This window comes from Scylla paramamosain, chromosome 20 (genome assembly GCF_035594125.1).
Source record: "Scylla paramamosain isolate STU-SP2022 chromosome 20, ASM3559412v1, whole genome shotgun sequence".
In the NCBI taxonomy this organism is placed as follows: Eukaryota; Metazoa; Arthropoda; class Malacostraca; order Decapoda; family Portunidae; genus Scylla; species Scylla paramamosain.
This window is the reverse complement of record NC_087170.1, coordinates 19,673,768-19,696,494: the sequence shown is the minus strand read 5'-3', so window position 1 is coordinate 19,696,494 and position 22,727 is coordinate 19,673,768. Positions and strand designations below refer to the sequence as shown.

At 42.4% G+C, this 22,727-nt stretch overlaps 2 long non-coding RNA genes and 1 other non-coding gene across 3 annotated transcripts in view; 1 reads left to right on the top strand and 2 right to left on the bottom strand.

The window, feature by feature from the left end:
• The window catches only part of LOC135110580 (uncharacterized), a 75,974-nt gene extending 64,970 nt beyond the window's left edge, over positions 1-11,004 (bottom strand). Inside the window, exon 1 of the long non-coding RNA XR_010273318.1 lies at positions 10,577-11,004. This is a non-coding gene — a long non-coding RNA (uncharacterized LOC135110580). The remainder of the gene's footprint in view (positions 1-10,576) is intronic.
• Positions 5,444-8,301, top strand: LOC135110779 (uncharacterized). Its single transcript, XR_010273420.1, has 3 exons — positions 5,444-5,473; positions 6,675-6,857; positions 7,338-8,301. It is a non-coding gene; the product is annotated as an uncharacterized LOC135110779 (long non-coding RNA).
• A 7,887-nt stretch (positions 11,005-18,891) lies between the features above and the next one.
• Trnaq-uug (transfer RNA glutamine (anticodon UUG)) lies at positions 18,892-18,963 on the bottom strand. Its single transcript has one exon. It is a non-coding gene; the product is annotated as a tRNA-Gln (tRNA).
• Positions 18,964-22,727: the final 3,764 nt, after the last annotated feature.

The following is a 22,727-nucleotide window of genomic DNA, read 5'->3' as shown; positions in this document are numbered from 1 at the left end:
ATTTTTATGTTTTTTTGGACCCAAGACATATTTTTGCATTTCAAGGAACCACGACACTCTGGGCTATTTTGGGACCACGGCGGGAGACCGTCACTAAGAAAACTGGTGACCGAATGTGTTGGACAGAACATCTCGGGTAGCGGCCACAGATTTCCCCCACGTACTTCTGGGCGGCAAATGGTTCAGACGCCTTCTGCCCACAATTCGGTGCACGAGCTGAAGTCTCAAGTCGTTCAGTGTAATGTAGTGTAGTCGCTGCAGGACCAAGACAGCGTGAGTGTGTGGCTGGCTGGACAGTGGTTATGGGACGGCAAGAATGTACTGCAACGCTGGATGGAAATGGAAAAGAAAGGAAAGTAAGCGATAGAGAGAGAGAGAGAGAGAGAGAGAGAGAGAGAGAGAGAAAAGCGGGAACCGGGAAGCGGGAAGCGGAAGGAAGAAATCTTGGCCGCATCACAAATTCACAAATAAATAAATAAGGCAACTCGCGAAATCTCGGAAGCCTCTTGGGAGCCATGGCCAGCAGCACTGTCAGCCTGGCCCTCACCTGCCTGCCCACCGCCATCACCAGCCTCATCCTATCAGGCGCAGAGAAGCAAGAACCCTGAAAAGATGCAGTTAGGATCGTTTCCGGCGGATGAGAAAGCGACCACGAATCTCTCGCAGAATATTTTACAACCCAGCTCTTCTTCCTCAAAGACTGGGAATTGACAGCAGATTCCCCCGACGACCACACGTAGCACTCAAGACTGCCAGATGCCTCTCGCTAAACACTGCCAGATGATTTCTTCTCCCTCCCTCCCTCCCTGTCTCTCGGCCAACTACTCGAGGCTCTGAAGCAAGATTGTGGAGATTTGCCAGCGGGTGAGCGAGTGAGAGGCCACATCTCGCTTCCTCGGCCTTGAATAGCGGTGTGAGAAGGAAGAGGTGGAGAGGTGAGCGGCCCGAGGTGAAAGTTAAAGAGAGTCATTTAGTTCACTGTCCGTCTGAGTGTCTGAGAGAGAGAGAGAAAATCATCTTCAGTATCACCACCACCACCACTACCATAACCATCACCATTGTCATTATTATCATCATTGTTCTTAGCCATAACGAGCATCCTACAAGACAAGGCCCTTCGAGCAACTTGTTTTTATCTCTTTCTGTCGACTAGAGAAAGAGGCGAGCAGTTGTGGGAATGTGAGGACAACGTGAGTGTTAAGCCAGCACCACACCACGCTTGCCGGGGGAGTCTGTGGCAAGGAACGCTTAGTCCAACACGCCACACTGCAGGAGTTTTAACGTCCATTCATTCCGATGTTTTAAGTAACCTTGTGAAGCGGTCTGCGTAGTGTCTTTGCCCTGGGAGCGGCGGTGTGTGGCGTGTGTAGCACTAAGTAACATTCACCAGGGACCTGCTCTGAGTTTTCTCCATCGTCTGTGAGGGGAGCTGAATGAGACTTGCCCACTGTGACCACTTCAATTCTAAGCCTTTTGATCAAGTTTTGGTCAAAAGTAAACTACCGAACTGCGGCTTTTGCAATATTATGATTGAGTTTTATTGCAGGTATCCGCTTTGGCTGATTTTTAAGGTTTTTGCTCTTGAATAAGGTATTATTTTGTTTGGCAGTATTTACTCTCTCCGGAATTTATTTACTTGCTAACGAGGCTTTTTCCATTGTTGTCGTTATTGTTGCTTTCATCTCTTCACCATCATTATTTGTATTATTTTTTGCTATTACTGTTTTTTTTTTTCTTTTTTTTTTTACCTCAAATACTTGTTGCGTTGTTGGAGAGTAATTTCCTGCTCCATGTAATCTTTATCCTAAGCTGGAATCAATTTTGTTCTTGTAATTTTATATTCCCATCATTACCATCATGATCACCGTCATAAATATTAACTTAATCATGGATATAAATTTAGAATAACCTGCTATAAAAGTTTCCACAGTATTTTTATGTGAAGTAGATTATTTTAAAGGCAAGTTTTTGTGTTTGATTAGCAGCAGCAGCAGCAACAGCAGCAGCGGCGGCCCATGTCGTGTATTGAACAACTTCACTATGGAAGCAGCAAACGCCCCATTAGTGGCCCCAGAAGACTGATCAGTAGTAATCAACTCTTTTTCAAACTCTTTTAATATACTCCGCCATCATTCCCTCCTTTCTTTGTCAGTTTTGTTTCGGCGTCATTGTTCTTCTTTCTTCTTAACTTTACGCCACCAAACTCCTTCCTTCCTCTCAGGAAGACTTCACAACACAAGACTTTCTAAAGGTTTTCATTAGTTTTCTTTCCAAATCCCTAATGCCTATCCAACTTTACAAACTTCTTCGCAATTTTTCTGTCTGGATTCCCCGTGGACGTGTTGAGCAGTTCACCATAAATTTATCCGATTTACACAGAAACCTCTTAAATATTCTGCCTTGTGTGCCGTGCAGTTTTGCTTTGCTGATGTGTTTGGAGACTGATGCACTTTTGAAAATACTCAATTGGCACCGACTTACACGAACATTTATCTCCTTTTATGACTTTCAACAAGCCTCACTTATACACAGACAAATGTTGTATATAAAACAAGTGAATCATTTTACCGCCAACCCGTAGAGCACCGCCAATCTGAGGCAATAAATTCCTCGGTAACAATAAAGGGCCCCAGCAAACCTTTGTAGTGCAACGGCGGACGAAACTAAGCCAGGTCCGCCGTGATACCTCGGGGCCTCACTGCGACCACAAGTTGGCTGGTCACTGAGGAGTAACTAAAGTAAATGTACCACAACAAATTGTGCGAGCATTAGATGTAAGAGTGTCAACCGGATTTTAAAGACAGATGATATTTTCCACCGTGGCTTCAGGTTATGGATGAGGAAATGTGGACAGGAAATCAAGTGGGGGTTTGTGATATTGATGCTTTGTTGTATTGGACACGTATGAATAATGGACGATGCCACTTAGGTGCAGGGAGGGATGTATCTGGCGATGTCCGATAACGGGAACGGAAATGCATCAGTGCTGCATCACTAATACACAGAGACAGAGACAGACAGACAGAGAGAGAGAGAGAGAGAGAGAGAGAATATGCGAGAGAACAGAGATAACATAAGTGAATTTCAAACAGTAACAGACCTTCAGATCCTAGCGAAACTGATTTAATTACGATTCTCTTCACTAGCTACATAAAATACTAGAGAGAAAATGTTCACTGTATAAAGGGAGAGAAAACTACGATAATTTATACCAACTGTTGTCTAGGAAGAAGATATAAATGTTTAGAGAGAGAGAGAGAGAGAGAGCACCTAGTCTCCCTACCATGTCATCTCCGGTCAGTTGGGACTCGCTGCCAATCACCGCACAGATTAACACCCATTTTTTTCCAACAGCGAAAGACAAAGTTACACGAAACTCATTAAAAGTCTCACGCGAGCGAACGAGTCTCCGCCTTCCACACTGTCTTTGCGAGGAAGCAGAGGCGAGGTGAGGGGAGCGAAAGCAAGATGCGGGGGAGGAAACCTGAGGAAATGAGAAATTGAAGGGGAGGTGAAGGAAGGTTAACAGCGTAAGGACTGGAGAGCGAGAAGATGAGGAGGGAGAGAAAAAGAGACCTGAGAGAAAGTGGCGAGCAAGGAGAAGGAAATAAGAAATATGAGAGGAGGTGGAACTGAGGAAAGAAGCAAGTGAGAAAAGAAAAGCAAGGGAAAAAGGGACAGCAAAAGAGCAAGAGAGGGAAAGGTGAATAAGTGAAACAGGAGAAGAAAAAATAAGGCTAAGCAAGGGAAGCGACTGAAGGAGAGGGAGGAAGCAAGTGGGGAAAAGAAGTGGAGCTGGAAAAAGAGAAAGAAGTAAACCCTGTCAGGACTTGCCGCTTTTCCTTTCATCTCACTTAGCAGTACTGTAAGATGTTCACTGTTTTTCTACCGGTATATTAGGAATGTCACTATGTGTGTGTGTGTGTGTGTGTGTGTGTGTGTGTGTCTATCTGCTTGCCTGCGTACCTGAAAGACGCCACCATATTTTCTCCCCCTCTTCTTTCTCTCAGTTTTTCCTTTCATCTCCTTTCGTTATAGTTTCCCTTTCTATATTTTTGCTGCTGTCTCTTACGCTATTTCTTCACATCTTTTTTTTTTTTCCCCCGCCTTGAAAACATGCCTTGAAACATCACCCATTCCCACATTCCCTCCACATACACATTCACGCATCTCCACCTCTCCTCCACCTTTCCCCCTTTTAGTTCCCTTTTTCCCCAGACCCTTACTTCCGTTTTCTCCCTTACACCATTCCCTTTCAACCCTTCCTTCCACATCCATCATCTTTTCTTCATCTTTTTCACTTTCCTTTCAGTTCCCTTCCCTCTCCCTTCCACTTGGATAGGTTTGGTTTTGACACGTTTAATTTTGCAAAGATGTGTATTTGTTCTCCTTTGTAAATGAAGCTAAGCGGACTGAGGCGGTGCTGTTGTTTCACGATGCTCGCCCGGCTGAGGGAGGCGGTAGTAATCAGCGAGGCGGAGGCACAGAACACTAATAGTCTGCCAGGCCCCGATGGATGGATGAATGGATGAATGGATGGATGCTGCGACTGTCTACTAAACACACACACACACACACACACACACACACAGGTGGATCGATGAGGCAGTGACTAATACGAGGCACATCCACAGGTCGATTACACCGTGAATATAAACACGCAGGTCGGTTTGCTGGTGAATCTACGCTCGCTGGTGACGCTGGTCGTTCGTTGTTTTTGTTCATTGTGATGTCATTTGTTGTTTCACCACGGGGTTTTATTTTGTTTATTTTGTTTATACATAGTCTTGTTTTTCTTTATTTTTAATGTTTCTATTTTTTTTTTTTTTTGTGTGTGATTATTTGATTTTATTCTTGTACCTTTTCAGATGTTCAATTGATTTTGTGCTTTTCTGTTTTCTGTTTTCTCTTTTGTTCTGATTGGCGATTTATTATTATTATTATTTTTTTATTTATTTATTTATTTATTTATTTTTTTTTTTTTTGCTCATATTTTACATGATCTTAACTTTTTGTTCCGCTCTGCTTACTGCTTTTTGTTCTCGTTACAATAATTGCCCCAAAACTTGTAAGTAAATCGCTAGAATATCGTAAAAAAATATACATAGATAGATAGATATATAGAAAGACAGACTAATGAATTAATATATAGATACACTGATTGATATACTTATAGATAAATCGATAAATAAACAGATTGATTGATTCAAATTGACTGGTACAAATACTGACAGTTGAAAGTTTTCATTACATGTAAATTTGGTAATACGATTGTTTTCCTTTGTTTTCTCTTTATCTCTGGAGAAAAGTAGCATTACACTTTTTTTTTTTTTACTGATAACTGTCTTAGCTAGTTTTTTTTTTTTTTCTTTTGTGTGTCTCCTTTCTGATATACAGTTTGTAGAGAATGTGTTCTAATACTTTTTTTATTTCGTCTCTTTACAGTCACGTGCTTCCCTTGGTGCCTCCAAACGTAAGTGTTCCTGAGTTGTTGTTTTCTTCTTTTACATCGCGATGTTTCCTTCGTGGTTTGCTTTTCGCGCCATCGCTCAACACGAACAATGCGTCGAGTCGTTTGTCGCGTTCTCGCACGCGTGAAAGTCTTTGTTATATCGGATGTCCCTCGTGGTGGTCTTTGTGTTTTTGTGTTTAATTATTAACGATCCTGCTTCCCCGAGGACATTGCCATTCGTTGGCACAGAATACTCGCGCTGCACGTATGTCTGCGTGCCTGAGCGCGATCTCGTCACAACAATATTTGCATGTGTTCACGGTTCACAGCCGCCTGGCTGGAAGGGAACATAAACGTCCCTGTACACGTGGCCAGATATTCTGGTGATCGTGTGTGTGATCTATCATTGCTCTGATCCGCCCACTGAAGGCATGTGGGTTTGTACGCACGATTATACTCACGTGTTTGTTTATTCAAGATACATTCGTTATCTCAAACTCTTTAAGGGACTGTAACGGCGCTCACCCCAACACATGCTTCTGCGTGCCACTAATTAAGTCATACTAAATAGAAGGGGCGTTCCTCACGGCGGGACGGGCGGGGGCGTCTGTGCCTGTCAATGAAAGAAGTTTTACGAGTATTTCGCAGTAAAGAGGAAGTCTTGCCGCTGTGCTCGGTATCTTGAAGCAGGACGAGAGTGTGTTCTCCGCCACGAAGTATTGCTTGTCTTCACCGGAGAAAGACAAGTGTGTCTTCAGTGAAAAGTCAGAGGTATGGAAGTATTTGTGTTTTCATATTAAATCTACTGTTATGTTCATTGTTTAATTTTTGTAAAGCCACATACGGCCGTTAGTTTTTCTGTGTGTTGTGTGTATGATGTTCTATGAGAAGCGCTTATTGCATTGTCAGCGAAACTGCAGTGTGGAAAGTTTCATGTTGTTGTGTAATTAAACCTGTCGGAATGTCATTTAGATAAGCAAAGTGTACTGTGGTTGTTGCGAATTTGTTTATTTGTGCGTTGATTTTCATATTTTGATTTCTCACACTGCAGTTCAAACTAGAACGCAACTATTTACGTAAATTGAAATAATAACGTAAAATATTTGTAATGGAAAATGTTAGTCAAAATTGGTTTAACTTCATGTAGACGTAGAGTCCGTATCCTTGACTGGAAGAGTGCTGCTAAAAGTTAATGTTTTTCTCTTCACCATCCATCCTCCAGCAGACACTGCCAACAGATTACCACAAGACAAAAAAATGCAAAGGCATTGATGAACTGTTGCAAAAAAAGTGCCGTGAAAATAATGTGAACTAATTTGAAAAGGCCGACATGCAGTGTTGTGGCGCGGGTGTGTTGGATGCAGCCAAGAGCTGTGCTGTGCCTCCGTCAACGCTTCACGCCCCGGTGAGTACTGCCTTAATTAAGGCCTCTAAACACTACCACGCTCCGTTAACTCTGACTCTGTGGTGACTGTGCCCAACACTGTCCCCATAGGTTGATAAGAGGCCTCAAACGCCTAGTTTCCCTTAATGTAATCACTTAAAGTGTGCCTATTATGTGTGAGAGAGAGAGAGAGAGAGAGAGAGAGAGAGAGAGAGAGAGAGAGAGAGAGAGAGAGAGAGAGAGGACGTTACATATTGCCACACAAAATAGCAGAAATGACGGATGTGTTTACTAATCTCTCTTTTATTTGTTCCCTAAGTAAACATTCCATCTGTCTGTGTAGAGTTTGTGCTTCCCTCGGGTGCTGGTCGTGGAGGGCTCTTGGGTGGTGGTGGGGGGGATATGCTCTTGTCTCTCGTATCAGCAACAGTTATGTTTTATACCTCAAATGAAGGTTCCATTTGTGTAGACCAAAACGTTGCCATTTCTCCCTCCTCTCAGGCTGGGAATCCTGAATCCAAGCATCCCTCTACGCTCCGCCAGACAAGAATACGTCGTTAATTGAGGATTTTCCTGAATTCTAGTCCGTTGATTTTCCATGTGGCCGCTTGCAGTTTACGCGGAGTCGTGGCGATCTGCTCCGTCCACTCCCTGCCTGTGTCTCGGGGTTAGACATGTAAGGAAAGTGCAATATGGTGACTGGAGGCAAGGAGATGTGATGCTGATTTGCTTTGTTCGAGTATCTTACGTGACTTGTTGTGATGTGACTGTGTGGAGCTTGTGGGGCGGTAAGACCTTGTGTGTGTGTAATAATAATAATAATAATAAACGGTTTATTCTTTAGGCATGTGTGTGTGTGTGTATGTGTGTGTGTGTGTGTGTGTGTGTGTGTGTGTGTGTGTGTGTGTGTATCGGAAGGGTGTTGCATTATTATCCTTGTGCAAAACGTGTTATGGTTTGCAACGGTGTCAAATATCAGTGTTTCTTAATTGATACCGGCAGGTTGTAGCGGAGCCTCTGTTACGTGAGATACTGCAGAGAGTATTTTACCAATTGCATCTGGCCTCTGGTAATACGAATGCTCTGTTGTAAGTCTTTCGAATTCAAGCACTTTTCTCCGACAAATAATCCAATAAAGGAAACAAAAAGCACTAAACTTTGACATTTTATGAAAGCGATACAAGCACACCCATCAAATATTATCACGAATTCCTGTTGTTGTGTAAAATGACGAGTTGTTTCATCGATGCTAACCTGAGAACCTTTACGTGCTCAGCCTCAACAATTAACACGTAAATCTGAGGTGTTTTGTCGATGGCTCGTGGGATTTGAAGCTGCACGTCAGGATGAACTGGGCACGTATCCTAAACAAATATCTTTCTTCGTGCTTTGATAAAGTAAATGAGTGACAAGAACTCTACTACGTCTTGACTACACACACACACACACACACACACACACACACACACACACACACACACACACCAGACCTCCGCAGTAACGCATTATCACCTCAGCACACGCAACGCCACTCAATAACTACAACACAACACTGCAGTCAACCTTTTCTTATCTTAACGCCTCTACCTCCAATATCTTTCCCTGTCCTTACAATCCCGGCCTCCTTTACTCCCTCTCTCTCTCTCTCTCTCTCTCTCTCTCTCTCTCTCTCTCTCTCTCTCTCTCTCTCTCTCTCTCTCTCTCTTCCAACAAACATCTTTCGCTCTGTTTTACGTGAGTTTTGAGTATAAGAGATTGGATGATCTCAGAAGTGTTGCTTTATCCTTCCTCCTCCTCCTCCTCCTCTTCGTTTCCAGCCGCTTTCTCTTGTTACTCTTCTGCCTCATCTGTCGGGAAGAAGAGAAGCACGAGGGAGAGGAAGTAAAGTAAAAAGAGATTGATGAGGTTGAGGAGGAAAGGTTGAACATGTCAAGTGGAGAGTTTCGTTCCAAGTTTGCCGTCGAGTTGGATTAGTTTAGTTTGCGTTGCTCAGTTGGTCTTCATTGGTCTTTGCACAGCATTTTCTATCAAGCCTTCCTCCTCTCGTGCGTTCATTATGCCGTTTGCCGTGTATTGCTTCCCTTATCCACTTTGTATCAAATTCTTTCTTACGTATAACTTCATTTTGACTTCCTTACAATTATCAGGTTCACAGGGTAAGATATGAATTCGTATATGCATGTATAGGTAAGAGCTTATTAATATGAATATGGAAGATGGATTTGCCCGGAGCAGCTGACAGGACTTTTTATTCCTGTGCAAGAAGGAAGATTTTTTAATGTATTTTAGTCCTTTCCTTTGCTCTTGGGGGAAGTGGAATGACTTATAAATTATTATATTAAAATACGCTAGTCTCTCCCGTCTTGTATTTAGATTTTGATGCATTACTCCCACCCCTGCAATTAACATATATGCCTATATCAACCTGTTATATCTTTCCATAAATTTTTCTGTTCCTTTTCGGCAGCTCTTTATTGACCATGAGCTAACAACCTTATTAAAGTGCGAATGGCGTTATTCCGAAGTTGTAATGGCATGTAGTAAAACTTTAGAATTTTGAATATTTAAATTATCAAGACGAGAAGCTTCCAATTCCATCCAAGTAACGCTAAATCATCTTACTTTCGTCGCAGCTTACCAAGATACTTCAGTACCAAACTTTGAAATGCATTAGTATTAGCCATACTAAAAAAAAGCTGCCTTTTTTTCATTTCACTTATTTTTATTTCGAGATGGAGGAAAAATTGTTTGTTTTACTTGGTTTTTCGTTTCGTTTTAGATTTTGAGTGTGCTTGACTCTTATTGAATTTGTTGTCTGCCCTGATTAAAGTTTCTGATGGTAATTATGTTATCCTTCACACACACACACACACACACACACACACACACACACACACACACACACATATATACACGTATGCTTTAAATAGTTTCTTTGGCACCTCCCGTTTGCCGGGAACAGTAACTAAAAATAGTTCCGTGTGAACCACAGCTCAGCCTGGCGCCGCTTCGTGTCAAGCCTTATTTAAATATCGACATTTTTCTAAAATAGGACAATAATATTTGGTGATTATTCACACGAGTATATTTTATGAACTCGAAAACCAGTCATTATAGTTATTTGAATATATTAATGACATATTAAGTTCTTTTTTTATGTGTGTGCGTGATTAAGGCGATGCGTCACTGCGCTGGTTTAATTGTATCTCCAAATTAATGTTCACACAGTTATTCCTAATATGAAATTGTTTAGGTGACGCTCACTACTAATCAGTAGACTTTTCTTGAAAAATAAGTACGTACGTTAAGGAAACGATATTTTCCTCCAATATTTAAGATTCCTTCAACACTTTCCCTCCCGTGGCGCCAAAACTTTGAGTGTCAGTGTCACGCGATGTGTCCAGCAAATCACGGCCACGAGTGAACTTTGCCACGGCAGAGCTTCAGGAGCATTCGTCGGTGGACAAGGGACCGTCAGAGTGTCGTTATAGTCCTGAATGAAGTTTTTTTTGTGTGGCGGCTGAAAATTGCGCGAAGTGACGGAAGGGAAGGTAAATTAACCATTTCCGGGAGACAGACGAGAGATAAACACCACAGCGTGTATGTGACAGTGTTGTGGCAGTGCCGTAATGAAAGGTATAGGGATGTGCCACGCCTGCCTAGAAGAGACAAACCATGAAGCCCTTCCGCCCATCACTACTCAGAGACGAGGAGGAAATGCAAACATGAGATCCACCTACCATATCAGATGATAATTTGAGCGCAGAATCTCGCATCACGCCGACATTAGTTGTGGGCGTGCGGGCGGCGTGAGGTTCCCGCCCAACCTCCTGACTCGCCGCCACTCACTTCAGCACCCACGTAGTACTTCAAGTGTGTCGATGGCGGCCACTCTTGATACAACAATAAGAATCGGTCAATAGTTCGCCTAAAATTGAGTAAAGAATATCGAGTTCCCGTCAGGGAGTAAACGTGGAGAATGTAATTTTAGTCAACGGCGGACGCAACTGTGATATCGGTGAGCAGGCGAGACAGTTCCTGCGTGCTAGGGACAAGTGCAAGTGCGCGAGGGGCAAGAGTGATGCGTCCTTCCCCTCTGACCGCTGGGACGTAACTGAGGTGAGGACTGGGACGGAGGCGAACGATCACACACCAACTCTCGCGTGGAGTCGTCCTGCTCGCCAGCCACGCTCCTTCATGTGTGTGTGTGTGTGTGTGTGTGTGTGTGTGTGTGTGTGTGTGTAGGTGTATGTGTGTGTGTGTTTGCGTGTGCGCACGTGTTTGCTTGTTTACCGCGAGCACTGAGCCATGAGATCAGGTCTTCACATAATTACGCACATACGAGTAATCATACAAACCCAGGGAGGGCCAGGCTGGGGGCACAAACACACACTCAGCCGTCCATGTCCTCTCCTCCTTTATGTGTACGTAATATTACAAAATAATCTGGAACGTATCAGAGAACACGTGCACACATTAACACACACATATACGATTTCCGTCATGTGGGGAAAAACGAGAGAGAGAGAGAGAGAGAGATGAGAGAGAGAGAGAGAGAGAGAGAGGAGAGAGAGAGAGAGAGAGATCTTAACACCATTGAACAATAGATTGCATATATATCGAGGAGTGAGAGGCTGGGAGGAAGAGGATATCGAGGAGGAGGAAGAGGAGGAGGAGGATATTCATCATGTCTTCCATCTCCTCCTCCTCCTCCTCCTCCTCCTCCTCCTCCTCCTTCTCCTCTTTCTAGTCCTTCAGTATACACAATAGTTTACCTACCATAATATTCTCTCTCTCTCTCTCTCTCTCTCTCTCTCTCTCTCTCTCTCTCTCTCTCTCTCTCTCTCTCTCTCTCTCTCTCTCTCTCTCTCTCTCTCTCTCTCCCCCCAGCATCCATTAATTCCAGCGATGCACGGCAGTATTATCAGCGAGGCGGACAATACCACTCAGGTGACGGCGTTGTATAATCTGTGTTTGATAATACCTAGTTAATTGATATCGTATTGTGGTGATCCAAACGTGTGTCCCTTAAATCTGCGTACCCTGGTGGCCGCTAAGACTACTAAGCTTGTGAAGGGGGATTGGTGGTGATGGTGGTGATGGTAGTGGTGAGATAGTATTAGTTGTGGTGATGCTGTGGAGATTCTGAGGTGCTGCTTAGTAGAAAATTGTTGCATTGCTGTGGTAGTGAAGCGTTCACGTCGAGTCCCTGCGTTGATAATTGGAGACTTTAAGATATATTAATTAATTTTGCCTCTGAGTCTGGCCTTTTATCTTTGCTCCTCTCTCTCTCTCTCTCTCTCTCTCTCTCTCTCTCTCTCTCTCTCTCTCTCTCTCTCTCTCTCTCTCTCTCTCTCTCTCTCTCTCTCCCCTAAACCGTCTCATCTTTGCTACTTTTCTCTTAGTCTTTCATCTCGTTCTTTACTCTTGTGGATTGAGAGAGAGAGAGAGAGAGAGAGAGAGAGAGAGAGAGAGAGAGAGAGAGAGAGAGAGAGAGAGAGAGAGAGAGGTCAGATGAAGGGAGTGATTTCACGGAATGATCAAAGAGAATTCAGTGAAACGTTTCATTTCTGGTTTCACTTCATGTATATTTTTCCCGTCAAACTTTAACTTCCACGCTCCTCCTCGGCTGCCAATTATATTAACCAAATTTAAGTTTCGCGCCAGTTCATTAATCTGAGTCTATTTACGCCGTATGGTAAAGACTATCTCGCCAACCAGCAGGAAGGGAAAATCGAACACTCTCTCTCTCTCTCTCTCTCTCTCTCTCTCTCTCTCTCTCTCTCTCTCTCTCTCTCTCTCTCTCTCTCTCTGCTTCCCAAGTCAGACAAACGGCTCACTCCAGTTCATTTATATTCTAAATTCCCGTTTTGCTATTTATTTTATTATTATTTTCAGTTTTGTATGTTAAAAAGTTTAGTTATATTATGTTTTAACTAATTGCTTCCTTTTTCTTTGCATCACATAATGGCACTTGAATAAATAGATAGATAAATAGATGAATACATTGGTAAATACGTTGGTAGATAGATCAGCCCATGGAGAGACAGACAGACAGACAGACAGACAGACAGATAGATAGACAGACAGACAGATAGATGGGTTTTGTTGAGTTACTTGCCTTGTTTGTTGTCTTCTGTCTGGCCGGCGAGACTCAATGGAGTTTTTGTGGATAAAGTTTCAGAAATTTTTTTAACTTTCTCTCTCTCTCTCTCTCTCTCTCTCTCTCTCTCTCTCTCTCTCTCTCTCTCTCTCTCTCTCTCTCTCTCTCTCTCTCTCTCTCTCTCTCTCTCTCTCTCTCTCTCTCTCTCCCAATTAGTTAATTTAAACTATTCCATCTTAATCATACAGTCGAATCGAATTTTTAATAAAGAAAAATTTACATAGTCCACCTTTTCCTATATTCTTTTGTCTTTTTTTCCCGCCTTCCGCCTCACCTGACCTTTCTAGCCTTCCTTTTTAAGTAAAGTCTTGCTGTGTTGCCTCTCTCTCTCTCTCTCTCTCTCTCTCTCTCTCTCTCTCTCTCTCTCTCTCTCTCTCTCTCTCTCTCTCTCTCTCTCTCTCTCTCTCTCCTTTTCACTCTTCCCTCGCCTCTCCTTCCTTCCCAGTCTTCGCTTCCATATTCTCCTATGATCGTCGACTTCCACATTTTTCTCTCCCTGTGACTCGTTCTCCTTTTGCACCACCCTTCCACTTTCAGAATTTAGCTCCTTCCATCCTACATTTCTTCACATCCTGCCTGTACGTATCTGCTCCCTCATTCACCTCCTTCATCCACTCTCACTCTTCGCCTCCTTACTGCCACCCTCTTCACATACTCTCCATCCTCGCTGCTTCGCTCTCCCCTTCCTTTCTGCTCATGCGGGAGAATGGAAGTTCCGGGAAATGTAAATATGAAAGAGTGCTTGTCCACGTAATGTAAGGCTGAGTGTGGCGAGCTGTCCACAGCGGAGGGTGAGAGAGAGAGAGAGAGAGAGAGAGAGAGAGAGAGAGAGAGAGAGAGAGAGAGAGAGAGAGAGAGAGAGAGAGAGATTCTGGAAGGGATAAATTCAAAAGGAAGAGAGGAGGGAGGACGGAATATCTGAAAGAGTAAGATAAACTGAAGGATTAGAAAGAGAGAGAGAGAGAGAGAGAGAGAGAGAGAGAGAGAGAGAGAGAGAGAGAGAGAGAGAGAGAGAGGGAGAAACTTTCACCTGTAATCTAGTTGGCTGGACTCCGCTGATTAGCTAGGTGTTCCCAGGTGGAGCATCAAGCGCCCCTGACCCTCGCCACTCTCTTGATGACCCTACCTTTCCTTCCTCGATCTCCTCCTTTGTTCCTCTCTCTTTTTTTCCCTCTATTTTTCCTGTTTTTCCGCTATTTTCCCATCAATTCCATTCTCTTGTCTCGTCATTGAATTCTCCTACGAAATTCTCTCTCTCTCTCTCTCTCTCTCTCTCTCTCTCTCTCTCTCTCTCTCTCTCTCTCTCTCTCTCTCTCTCTCTCTCTCTCTCTCTCTCTCTCTCTCTCTCTCTCATCTCCCCTTTCATTTATGATTCAGTACAGTCTCCCTCAGTTTCCCTCTCTCATTCTTCCCTTCGTCTCTCATCCCTATACATTCTTCCTCCCTTCTCTCTCCACCCAAGGCCCAGGTGGAGGCATTAAGTGGAGGTCTCAGTAAGAGGCTACAAGAGGCTGTGGAAAGTGGGTGAATGCTGTTCGTTAGGCAGAGTCAGGGAAAGACTGGTGCTTGTAATGGAGGGGAATTCTTTAAACTAAATGAGGTTAATATATGTTACTAGAGGTACTGCTATGTTGTATGAGGCAGGAGCGGATAGTAGAAGGTCGGTGTATATAATTTGAAGTAGGGGAAGATAGTGAGATACAGGTGGAGTGCGTGGTAGGTAAGTAGAGGCTGGAAATTGTGGCAAGAGATAGTAGAAGTTGAAGTATTTAAGTTTTTTGAGCTCCTTAGTGTTGTTTGTTTTGTTTACTGTTGTTTTGTAAGCTTCTCTCCTTAAGGGGCCTTCGGTATTACGTACTTTGGTTCTTTGGTTTGGGAGTCATCAATGTTGTATGCTTTCTTTTTGTTTATTTTATAAGCTGTTTATTATGGCGTCAATGTTGAATACTAATATATTATTACCATTAATCCCTATCTTAATACTAAACATTACAATTAATTCTTCATACCAATAATATATTAACACACGGAATAACGCATGATGAATGTGTCTGTGTGTGTGTGTGTATGTGTGTGTGATAAAACAGAAAATCTCCTCACATATCTGCGGACATCTTGAGAGCACATTTAACACGCATGTCCAGTGACCATCAGCATCCTGTTATCCTCATCCTTTTCCTGACATAAGTCTGTTAAGCGTGGTGCGTGGATGGATGCTCCGTTCAATACTCCTTATCTCGTCTTGCATGTGCTTGTACGACATTACAGGAAGGAAAGGAGGAACTATATCATGTATTTAACAGCGTGTGCAGAAAATAAAGACCCTCAATTAACAAAGCATTATACGAGCTTTGTTTGCTGAAATCACACCGCCAGCTTGGGGAATTAAATTAAAAGTGTGAATCGTTTTAGAATATATTCGCTAAATCAGAACCAATTAACAGTTATCAGGTTTTCGTAATTTGATGTAAAATGATGATGATGATGATGATAATAATAATAATAATAATAATAATAATAATAATAATAATAATAGAAGTAGCGGTAGCTTTTGTGATATAAAGAGCAATAAAAAGAGTTTGCCAAGAAAAAATAACAGTAATAATAAGTTTCAGCCGGCCAGTGAGATCATAGACACCACAGAATAATGAAATGTAATTACCTTTTTTCGTAGAGTTTTACGACACTTCCACCACCATCACCACTGACATCACCACCGTCACAACCATCATAACTACCACTAATTTTTTGCTTCCATCACCACCACAACCTCTTCCTCCTTCTCCTCTTCCTCCTTCTCCTCCTCCTCCTTCTACTCCTCCTCCTCCTCCTTGCTCCGTGCACAAAATATAGAATAAAAATACTCGTATACCTTAAAACTATGCTACTTCATCTCACCCAGTTGTTATCCTGTTTTGTGTTGTTACTGTTTTTTAATGTTTGTCTCTCTTACTCTTCCTCCTCATTCATATCCTTCATCCTCCACCTCTTCCTTCGCCATTATTAACACGCACATTCCCTTGCCACCTTCATTCAACGGCTTCATATCTATAACGCCATGTACACACACACACACACACACACACACACACACACACACACACACACACACACGAAAAAAAAAATACCCTTCATCACTTTCCAGCAACCGCAGCAAAACATACACAAAAATCATCATATCATACTTAAGATCCCACATTATTCATCGCTTTCCGAGTCATTTGAGTTGAACAGCTGCCAGTGAGTGAGTGTTAGCGGGGAATCTTAAGGAGCGAGCGAGTCCTTGCATCAGCGAAGAGTGAAAGACCGTATCCTCCCCAACACAGCGTAGTTGATAAGATTATGACCACATTGATCATAGCTTACTTGATATTCTCTCTCTTCACCCTTTTTTTTATTATCTATCATTTTTCTACTTCTTCCTTTCCTCGAGGACTATTTTCTCTCGTGCTTGCTCCTCCTTGTTTCCTTAACCCTTTCACTCTATCGTTTTATAAAGGATTCTACGTTCCAGTTTCTTAAATCTAACAAATATTCTTTATGCTTTAGGAATTTCAACCTTTTCACGTAATTTTTGGTTTTCGTCTCTCTCCTCGCTCTGAAAGGCTGTATTAAACCTAATCTTTGTAATTTGTCCCTCGCGGCAGATTTCCGAATTTTTGGGGGAGCACCTGCCGTGATGGAATGGCCAATAGGTCGCTCTTTCTTCTTTCCCTTACTTTGATTCATCGTTTAATCTTCCGCTCGACTCTGCAATTCTCTCTTCCAGTCGTTGGCTGTCGTTGAGGCGCATTGACTCCTTACTCTCTTCACACATTCGCGTTCGGACCGATTTGCATGTCGTCTGTTTCATGTTTGTTCGGACTTGCCTTGGAGGACGGACTGGGCGAGTGGTGGTGCCTGTGCTGGTGGTGTGGGCGGTCATGGGCGTCTTGGCTGGAAGATGGTTACGATACCCTTACTCTACCGTTCACTCAAGCACCACAAAGTTCCCTTCCTTGTCTTCCCTTCATTACATTACCACTCCCACCATCCTTCAGTATTCCACGCCTTATTCCTCCACCCTTCAGCCTTCTTTGCCGTCTTTCCAAAACTCCAATCACTAGTTCTTCCTCTCCTTCATGCTTCGCTCTCCCTTACCTTTCCATTCCAGCTCAATCACCTCACCCGACTATCATCAGACACTCCCCATCGGCTTCCTTTCCTGGAGGTGCTATAAATACACCTTACAGGACCCTTTTACTCAGAACTCCACCAGCAATAAATATACCCTCCTCACGTCCCTTTTTCCCTCCACTCGCTCTGTCCCCAACCAGGTAGAAGAAGTGTTTGAAGTGCTCAGAAAAATAGAAAACGTATCTGGTTTATATAAAAGGGAGATTTTAGACTAGAGAGGAGTCAGTTTCTCGCCATAGACGTTAAAATTCTTGTGAAGAAATTAATGGTGTTAAAAATTCTCTCTCTCTCTCTCTCTCTCTCTCTCTCTCTCTCTCTCTCTCTCTCTCTCTCTCTCTCTCTCTCTCTCTCTCTCTCTCTCTCTCTCTCTCTCTCTCTCTCTCTCTCTCTCTCTCTCTCTCTCACACACACACACACACACACACACACACACACACACACACACACACACACACACACACACACACACACAGCCTAATAGCGTCATTTGACCTTTGAAAACTGATCTTGACAAAGACGCTGTTGGTGAGAGGCGAAGGGTGTCAAGTAAAGAACAAATTAAAACTTGAAACGTTTTTTTTTTTTTTTTTTGTAAGACAGCACATAACTGTTTATCTTTTATAAGACTATGTATAGTGGTTTTGTCCCGCAATTACTGCATGCTTTGTTCACCATCCTTCTTATGAAGTATATCAATAACTAACAATATCAATAACTAAGGAAAAAAAAAGTGAGGTTGAAAAAAATACCCATAATGAAGATGAACGTCCTTTCGTTACGGAGGAGCGAGGCAGGAGGAACACTTTATGGTTGCTGCGTACAGTGGTGCTTCGTGATGGAAAACTGGAAGCGTGACAGTCTCCCTGCACAGCATTAATTGAATTTGAGCTTTAGTCAGTGCTTGCGTCAGTGAACCGCGCCTGGTGAGGGTTCGGCCCACTGGGAATGCATCGTGTCTGCCGCCAAACCAAAGCTGTCACCGAGCGGGAAAGAGACACTTCTTTTGCCTTCAAGTTACACCTAACTTGGGCAAAAATTACATGATTTTTTTTCAGTGTTGATATGAAGCATGTGTTAACGTTAACTCGTAAAAAAAAAAAAAAAATAATAATAATAATAATAATAATGATAATAATAATAATAATAATAAAATAGTGCTTCTTCTATCTACTTTTGTCGAAGAATATATATATATATATATATATATATATATATATATATATATATATATATATATATATATATATATATATATATATATATATATATATATATATATATATATATATATAAAACGCATATTTTCACTCTTTATATTTAATGAACTAATAGCACTAAACACTTTAACGATAACACATTTTTACTGTCAGCTAAATAACCTTTGATGCCGTTCATAATAGTTATTTTATACCAGTTAATTGCATAAAAAAGTTAAAAGCGCCGTACAATAGTTTTCTTTTTTTATACATTATGACATTGAATTCTCTAACTACTCAAACGTGAAAAGACACTTCTGAAATTAAATAATAAAACTTTTCAGCACGTGAGCAAGAGGCGGCTCTCTTTCTCCAACTCACTTCACCTCACCTAATATTATCTGACATAATGAAGTTGTGTTGTCTCTTCTTTCTTAAAGCAGATGTCGCCAAGTACTCACCCAGACATATTGGAAAAGAAATCTTGCCCACGGAAAGAGAAAATAATGGTTGTCTTTGAAGGTCCCACCGAGACTCGAACTCGGGTCTCTGGATTCAAAGTCCAGGATGCTAACCATTACACCATGAGACCTGGTGGAAAAGAAATCCTCGCTGCGTTTTAAATACAACGTGTGTGTGTGTGTGTGTGTGTGTGTGTGTGTGTGTGTGTGTGTGTGTGTGTGTGATACATCTAATGTGGTTTTTATTTACTTTTATTCCTCCGCTTCTTAAATTTACCACAAAAGAAAACTCGGTGTATGTTTTATATTCTCTCTCTCTCTCTCTCTCTCTCTCTCTCTCTCTCTCTCTCTCTCTCTCTCTCTCTCTCTCTCTCTCTCTCTCTCTCTCTCTCTCTCTCCTTCCACCCCAAAATCCTCAGCTAGTGGAGGCTCTCTATGCGTCTCATTACTCATCCCTCCTCCTATCATTCATTCCTTACCTTTTCCACCACTCAGCCACTCATTCATCTGCCCCTCGCTCGCCATTCTTCACCCCTTTTCCCACCCTCCACTCCTCCTCCATTCCTCCACCCTCGCACCTTTTCCCCACCTACACTCCATTCCTCCTTGCTCTCCTCCCAGTCTCCGGCCACGAATTGCTGGTGGCTGCCCACGTCTCCTGTGCACACCGGCTCAGATAAACAGGAGCTTGTGAGAAATATATGTAAACATTAAAACTCGGATAAAACTCAGATAAAAGTGAGAGAGCGTTCATGTGTAGAGGGTGTTTGTGTGAGTTATTGTGCGTGGGTGTTGGAATGTTTACGAGAGAGAGAGAGAGAGAGAGAGAGAGAGAGAGAGAGAGAGAGAGAGAGAGAGACCTTTTTCGCTCCTAGACTATTTTATTTACACACTTTCCCTCCCAGTCCCTCTCCCCTATCTCCTCGTCTCCCACTAAAGCCTGCATCAGACGGCCGCCGCATAGCCCTCCAGGCTGCGTCAGGCTGATAATTACCTCCGCCGCAGCTCGCTCGAATAATATATTCTGGCAACGTGAACTGCCTAAGGTCGTGAGTCTTCCTGGTGATGCTGTGCTCAAGGGGGCAGGGCAGAACATGGTCAGGTAGTTAGTTAATTGGTTGGTTGATTAGTTAAGTTGAATGTTAGTGAATTAGGGTAATAGTGTAGATGGTTTCCTTGCCTGATGGTGGTGCTAACGAGATATTAAATTGAATCCAGTTTGTGTTTGCGATATTTGAATATTCTGTTTGTAACACCTGCTTTTCTTCATGTTAACGTTTACGTGTGTGTGTGTGTGTGTGTGTGTGTGTGTGTGTGTGTGTGTGTGTGTGTGTGTGTGTGTAGCCTTGTGCTTTCACGCTGAAACAATTCCATCAAGAGATGAAGCCGATGGCGAATAGTAGTAAGAAATCTTCATGTAATATTCAGTAAGTGTGAGTGGCATATCTCGTCCAGAAGGTGAGCGACTTACGTCTGCTGTGATTCAAGACTTAGACTAATTCTTGTGCACATTTTTATCTTTGTTCGTTACCTTGTTGCCTTCCTACTGCTGCTCACATTCCATCACTGAGCTTCTACCCGGCTTCTGTTTTCTTGGTAAAGACGAGCGAAAATTTTCATTACAAAACAAGTATTATTCAAAAGAAAGGTAGTGAAAAAATGTGATATACATCGCCTATGTTTCTCTTAAATTATTGAGATAAAATGTTGCAACCACCAGCGTGAAATTGTCCATCAATAACCATCACTGTCTATGGGCGGGTCATTACCGCGGCGTCCGAATAAATTCACCGGAAAACAACAAAAGTTGTTATGTATAAAAGTTTTTAATTGAATGAAGTGTGTGTGTGTGTGTGTGTGTGTGTGTGTGTGTGTGTGTGTGTGTGTGTGTGTTTGCGTGTGGTTGGTTATTTATTTAAGGTTTTTTGTAAACATTTTAAATTTTACACATTTCACTTTTAATAACACACAAAGATACACCTTGTTCATCTTCACTCAGTCGTTATGAAGGGAAATATAAAAAAATATCTCGATCACACATACAAACACATCAACGCCATTTCATTACTTAACACACGGAAGGACAAAGGAAGAGTATACACACACACACACACACACACACACACACAAAGCACGACCCACGCTATCACTCTTATCATATAGAATCCTCGTGTCAGTGGCAGTATATATAGCATAAAAAGGAGGTAAAATAGAGGCCATCACATCCAGCTCGGGAGATGGATGGCGCGTGGAAAAACACACAATACTTTTCCCTCCCACATTCGTTTCCTCGATACGTGTGTACCTAAGCTTTCCAGTACTTGTATAATGAACAGAGCGAGGGAGGGAAAAATAAGTGAACCATGTCTGTAAATTACACAATATCATAGCATAAGAGAGAGAGAGAGAGAGAGAGAGAGAGAGTTGGGGGGTGTTATTGCTATTGATATTAATGTAATATTGCCTTCTTCCCAATAAATCTCAGATATTAGGTTAGGGAGAGAGAGAGAGAGAGAGAGAGAGAGAGAGAGAGAGAGAGAGAGAGAGAGAGAGAGAGAGAGAGAGAGAGAGAGAGACCATACACATCCATTCTTTCGCTCATTTTTTTCCCAGTATCATCTTTCAATGCTGATATTGTTTTCCTTATGCCTCTCTCTCTCTCTCTCTCTCTCTCTCTCTCTCTCTCTCTCTCTCTTTTGGGGGTAAGAAGAATGGTCTGGCTACGAGTAACGAGAGGACAAAAGGTTTCCTCCAACTCTCGGGGCGAATGATATTTAATAAAGGAGAAGAATGGTCATTGTTTCCTTGTTTTTGTTGTTTGTGACTCTGGGCGGTGGTGGCGGCGACGGTGGTGGCGGTGGTGGTGGTGGTGGTAGCTGTGGTGATGGTGGTGGTGGTCGCAGCGGTGGTATATTTTCTTGTGTGCTTTGTTTTCTTCTTTTTATCTCGTTTCTCCTCGTCTCGTATCTGTGATTGGATTTCCTCGCCTATCTTCTTTGTTTTTTATCTAGTTTATTTTTTCTTGGTATTGATTTTTTTTTTGTTTCCTCTGGTGATCGCGGTGAGGATTGATAAGGATAGGATAAGAGAAAGATCGAGTAAAGTAAACTATTTATAAGTATTTTTGTACTGAGAGGTTTTCTAAGTGCACTTCTTGTTTTCTTCCTTCTTTCCATTCATCCTCCCACCGACTTGTAATGCATCTCTGTCTATCTTCTCTCCTGTTCTATTTATTTAATCTTTCCCAGTGTTGCAGCTTTTTTTTACATCCCTGTACATTCCCTTCTTTTCTCCTATTTTATTTTCCGTTTATGTGATTAATCCCTATCTTATCTTTCCTTAAAGTGATTGCAATTTCTCTATTCGTTCATTTTTCCTTCCTCCCTCCTGTTATCCACTCATTCATTCTCTTTTAGCTACCCCATCCCTTTCTTCTCTCCATTCATCCATCTTTCCACCTTTCCACTTCGTCTCCTTTCATTTCTTCGTCTATCAATTCAATCCTTTCCTTAGAGCTACTACATTTTTACTTTTCCTCTCTGTTACCCTCCCTCCTTCCCTCTATTTGCCCATTCGTCTCTCTCTCTGCTTTCTATTCCATATCCTCCTTGAAGCCAATATATCGTTACTCCACCTCCTATCTCTCCACCTCTCCACCTCACCTGTGTGTCTCCTACCCTCTCCTCTTCCCTCTCTCTCTTTCTCTCGAGTTGGAAGCACAGCAACAATCAAATTTGCAACTGTCTGTCGGCAAAACTTCTTGGCTGAATATGGGATTAGATTTTTGCGCCAAGGGAGAATACTGGCCATTGTTTTATTGCTTTCCAGTGTTTCTTTCCGCTCTCTCTCTCTCTCTCTCTCTCTCTCTCTCTCTCTCTCTCTCTCTCTCTCTCTC